This window comes from Phocoena sinus, chromosome 6 (genome assembly GCF_008692025.1).
Source record: "Phocoena sinus isolate mPhoSin1 chromosome 6, mPhoSin1.pri, whole genome shotgun sequence".
In the NCBI taxonomy this organism is placed as follows: Eukaryota; Metazoa; Chordata; class Mammalia; order Artiodactyla; family Phocoenidae; genus Phocoena; species Phocoena sinus.
In genome coordinates, this window is record NC_045768.1 from 42,498,011 (window position 1) to 42,504,010 (window position 6,000).

The following is a 6,000-nucleotide window of genomic DNA, read 5'->3' on the forward strand; positions in this document are numbered from 1 at the left end:
CAATGTATTAATTGATTTTTAAGAACTGGAAAATAAAAAGAACTAAGTACTCCATCTGAAAACTCCAAAATTCTTCATTCATATGTGCTATTCTATAAATTATTTTAGTTTCAATTAGTTAAAATAGTAACAATTTTAACACAAAATACATACATCCTTATGCATCATTATTAGAGTGCTAAGAAAAAATAATGCTTCCAGATTCTAGTTTGATGATTTCCCCATGTAGTCAAGTTCATTCTTGTTTCCAGTTGTTGGCTTTTGGCACATGGCTAGATTTAATGATGTTGTGCAAAAGTCATTTGAGTTGGGTCAGAATTCAAGCTCTGGTCTTGCCAATTAGCCGATATGGAATAGCACATGCCTGTAATATGGCCTTGGGCGTGGTCTTTGACTTTTTTGTCTCAGTTTCTACATCTATGAAATATAGACGTAATAGAATACCCCCGACATTGGGTTAAAACGCAAAAGGTGTCTTGGCACATTGGAAGCATTCTCCTGTGTAACTCTTAGCCATTATTGTGTATCTAGGAGTGAGTCCCTTAACCTCTTCGATTCTGTTTTCTCATCATAACAATGAAGACAGCATCTCACTTACATGTTAAGGATTAAATGACCTAACACATGTGAAAGTGCGCTGTAAACTATATTTGTTCTAAAAATGTAGGTTATCATTTTGATTGCATGCCAAGATTCATGCTCTGACATATCATTGACAGTAGTTTCTACTCAGAGGAAAAAAGAGATATATAGAAATTGAGAAGGATTTTCAAGCAAGCACTTAAAACACCTTTTGCTAACCAAGCATGAAAATAAGCCAGCTACACTGTCTTTTAAGTGATATGCATTTTTAAACCAAAGCCCGGCTGGAAGATACACACACCCACACACATACATACATACATGGAGATAGCGGGGTGGTTTGGGGTGGGAGGGGGAGAGTGGAGACATAGAGGAAGCCTTAGAGCTGAGTTCAAAGAGTTTACAGAGGAAATAAGTGAGCCCACTGAGAACATGAACATGTACTTTTAGGAAGTATGTTAAACAGGACTCTTTCTATTGCAAGCGGCAAGATCCCAGCTCAGATTGGCTTCAGCAAAGGGGCTTTTATTGGTTCATGTAACTGTAAACTCTAGGGGTAGATCATCTTTAAGCATGACTCAATCCTGAAAGGATAGTTTCCCCAAGGAAAATCAGTATCCTTTCACCAGAAGATCGATGAATGGATAGTGGGGAGTCAAAAACAATACATGTCCACAACAGGAAATATTCCAGAAATGATTTAGAATGAGAAAGGCAGAGCTCACACTGTCGATATATTTGATGGGCACTGATATTCAACTCTTGGAGATTTATCAAGGTTCTGCTCAGGACGTAGATCCCGTGATCATATTATTTGGCCAATTTTTATTTTACTAATACATACATATTCTCAAGAAGATACACACAAATTGCCTAGCACTGGACTTGGCACATCATTATGTTAGCTTTCTTTCTTACCCTCTTCTGTACTCACTAGAAATAGATTTGCTCTAAATCAGTGAGAATATTTTGGCTACAAGCATTAGGAAACCAACACGGCTAAAGATAATTGTGCCACGGGTCCCAAGAGTTTTCATCTCCTCAACTCAAGAGGCCAGTTGAGTTCTGAGATGGAAATCTCTGCCCCAATTCTAAATCCTCCAGAAGGAAGCCTGATGGGTCCACTGGGCCCAGGAGCTACCACTGATCCATCCAGTCAGCAGTGACCCGGGGGCCAGGGCTACCTACTGTAAAAATGGTGCAGATACCCACCTCTAGAGCCAGTGAATGAAAAAGCAGAGAGACTCAGAGAAGTGGAAATCATTGTGAGAGGAGGACACACAGAAGTATCAATGAGAGAATGTTCTTTTAAGAATAATGAGGGAATTCCCTGGCAGTCCAGTGATTAGGACTCGCACTTCCACTGTCGAGGGACCGGGTTCCATCCCTGGTTGGGGAATTAGATCCCACAAGCTGCGCAGTGTGGCCAAATTAATAAACTGAATTAAATTAAAAATAAAAATAATGAAAGCCTCCTCTAATGAGGCCCTGCCCCTTTAACGTTTCAGAAGCATCAGTGGGACTAAAAACAGTGACTGGCAAGGATGCCATCAACATTTCTCCTCCGTTTAGCTAAGGAGATCTTCAGGCTGTGAATTGGCCTGGGAGAGTTAGCAATCTGTCAGAGGAAGATAGCCAATTCACTGGCCAAAGGCAGCTGAATGCTAATGAGCCCGAGAAGCATGCACTAAAAGAGAAAATCGGTAACCTTCTATCCAGGAGACCTATAAATCCCCCATCTGGCTGCATGCAGGTGCCCTTCCACTGCGGTGACCAATCTTACAAAATAGAAATAGGCAACAAGTCACTTTTTTTTACCTAGTAGAGGACAAAATAAGATAAAAACAAATAGAAAACAAAGCTAATCACCTTTCCTTTCTCAGTCCTAGCTTTTTAAAAAAATAAACTTCTTGTTTTAGAATAGTTTTAGATTTTAAAAAGTTGCAAAATGGAAGAGACTTCCCATGCACTCTGCACCCAGTTTCCCCCATCGTTAACATCTTCCACGAGGATAATATATTTGTCACAACTAATGAAGCAATATTGATTGAGACATTATTATATATTATTTATTAATATAAATCCATATTTTATTCAGATTTTCTTAGCTTTGCTTAATATTCTTTTTCTGTCCCAGGATCCCATCTAGGGTTCTACATTACATTTAGTTGTCGTGTTTCCTTAGGGTCCTCAGGGACTGTGACAGTTGTTCAGACTCTCCTTGTTTTTGATGACCTTGACAGTCTTGAGGTGTACTGGTCAGGTATTCTTTAGAACTGGTGTGTTTGTCTGATGATTGTTTGTCTCTTTGGTTTGTCTGAGGTTTTTCTCACAGTTAGAATGAGGTTAGGGTTTCTGGGAGGAAGACCGTAGAGATAATGTAGCATTCTCCTGTACATCATACCCAGGGTACAGACTATCAACACGATTTATCAATGATGATATGAAACTTATATGGCTGATGTAGTGTTTTTTAGGTTTTTCTACTATAGTTACTCTTTTTTCTTCTCATTCCATACTATACTTTTTGGAAAGAAATTCACAGCCCATAGTAAAGGAGTGGGGAGCTGTGCTCTCCCTTCTCGAGGGGGCAGTACTTGCATAAATCATTTGGAATTCTGTACAGGAGATTCGGTTATTCTCCCTTATTTATTTATTTATTCAAGCATTTGTTTATGAGTATGGACTCATGGATATTTATTTTATACTTTGAACCATAATTCAATACTGCCTTATTTATTCTGTTGCTCAAATTGTTCCAGCTTTAGCCATGGGCATCTCTTTTGGCTGGCTCCTGTGTTTCTTTGACACACCCCTTTGTTGTTATTGTTTTTAGCACTTCCTTACTTACTGGCACTATAAGATGCACCAGGCAACTGTAGAATCAGTAGTTTCTCCAGGGAGGTGTGGTTCTTTTGACTGCAAAATGGTATTATATACTAAGATCTGGGCGTTGGGTGTGTCTGTTGCGATTGGGGTATTGTTATTTCTAGGCCCTCTCAGCAAACAGAGCTTGAAAATATATGTGTGTGTATATACTAACTTGTGCATACATACATACCTGTAATTATTTCTATATTTAACCATCTGTATCTATAGTAAGCTAAACACAAGTTCGTAGTGATAACTTCAACTTTAATTCAGTATCATATGGTTTATTCTAGCCTCTCCCTCTTGTTTACCTGTAATTTCTCACTCCAAAGTGAGATTCCTGGCTCCTACCATCCACTAGTCATTCACTTATTGCTCAATCCCAGGTTTGCTTTTTAAAATAAAAAATAGATTGTAAATCAACTCTACTTCAATTTTAAAAGAAAGTATTTGTCACCCTTAAAAGAAAAAAAAGATAAATACACCCCCAGCTGGGAGATAGAGATAATTGATATTGGCTCAAACACACCTCACAGAAGTCTATCTAGAAGAACTCAGTTTTTTCATTCTCATTCTTATTGTTTAACTTGAAATGTTAATAATTCCTGACCTCTCAGGAGCAAACATCAAATGGGAGGGCAACTGGTCATCTAATGACACAACTGGAATTGGAATTGAACTTGAGCATCTTTACTTCTAATTGGGCTTTACAGGGGCAGCCCTGGAGCTAGAAAATGTGCATTCTAGAAAGGGCCTTTTCACTAGTCATAGGATAGTGATGGTCACTTTATCTCTTTGGCCTTAGTTTCTTCATCTGCAATTCATTCACTCAAACATGTATTACATCACTACTCTTTTTCAGTCACCATGAGAGAAGCTCTGCAGAGAAATGCAATGGAGGCTCCTGTGAGGGGTACTTAAAAGTTTTAAGCTAGGAAGCTGACATTTTAATCTTGTTAACAAAACCGCAGCAATTTCACTTCAAGGTATCTTCAAGGATGTTCACTGCAGAATTGGTTGTGAAGAAAAATATCAAAACAAGCTCATTATTTATCATTATAGGACCAGATAAACAGATGTTTAATCATGTAATGGAATATTATATAGGTGGTAAAAATGAATGAAATAAATGTGCATATATGAACATGGCTGTTTCTTGCAAATATAAAGTTGAAAGAAAAAAGAAATTTGTAAAAACACGTACAGCATGATATTATTTCTGTAAATGTTAAAACACACAGAACTAAAATTATACATGTGTAGTAAAAGTATGAAAATATGGGCAGGGAGAATAAAAATCAAGTTCAGCTTAGTGGTTACCTCTGGTGAGGGCAGAAAGGGGGTTGAGGAAGGAGCACCAAGAGGCTTCCACTATATCTGTAACATTTTCTTTATTAAAAAATTTAAAAGACCAGAAGAGATTATGGCGAGATGTTGACAGCTGTTAATTCTGGGCTGTGGCCAGACATACGTATTTAATATTCTCTATACTTTTCTATTTTGGACATGTTGAAATATTAGTTTTCAAAAAGCTGCTCACAGTTTGCTTTTTTTTTTTTTTTTTAAAGAAGATGTTGGGGGTAGGAGTTTAGTTATTTATTTATTTATTTTTGCTGTGTTGGGTCTTCGTTTCTGTGCGAGGGCTTTCTCTAGTTGTGGCAAGCGGGGGCCACTCTTCATTGCGGTGCGCAGGCCTCTCACTATCACGGCCTGTCTTGTTGCGGAGCACAGGCTCCAGACGCGCAGGCTCAGTAGTTGTGGCTCACAGGCCTAGTTGCTCTGCAGCATGTGGGATCTTCCCAGACCAGGGCTCGAACCCGTGTCCCCTGCATTAGCAGGCAGACTCTCAACCACTGCGTCACCAGGGAAGCCCTCACAGTTTGTTTTGATCACTGGGGAACCTCAAGTCACCACAGAGGCAACTTTGTGGACATCCGAAGTCAGCCACAAGGCTGCCTCACTGTCCCTTCACCTAAAGAAGTGCTCACATCCTGACCCATGGTTGGCTCCCCTCTCTGGCCTCCCCTGTCTGCGCCCTCTACCTCAAGAACAAACTTCTCTTCTTTTTCCATGCCCTGCAATTTAGCCATCTCCTATGTTGCATTGGCCCCAGCCCTCAGAGTCTCACCATTTGCCCAAGCCAGATTATCCCAGAATTGTGCCCAAAACAATTTTCTTCCTAAGACAGAGTAGGTCCAAAATAGTAAAATAATAAAAAGGTCACCAACTCTGTATAGGGAAAGTCTCCAGATTGAGTCCTTTTTGTTATGTAGGTGTCCATGCCCATCCACTGCCCTGATGGAAGGAATAACCCAGAACTGTTCTACCATAGCAAGGGTCCCCGGTGGTAGCCCAGTGGGTAGAGGTAGGTATGATGGAGGTGATGAGGATTCTTTCAAGGAAAAACTGTTTGCTCCAGCTGCTGGGGGTGCTATCATCAGACAGTGTTCTGCTGTCAGCCCTTTCAGGGATCGTGTCAACTGCAAAGAGCCACGTCACCCAAGGTCACACCCTTTCTTGGGCAGCCCTCACCCAAAGACTAACAGT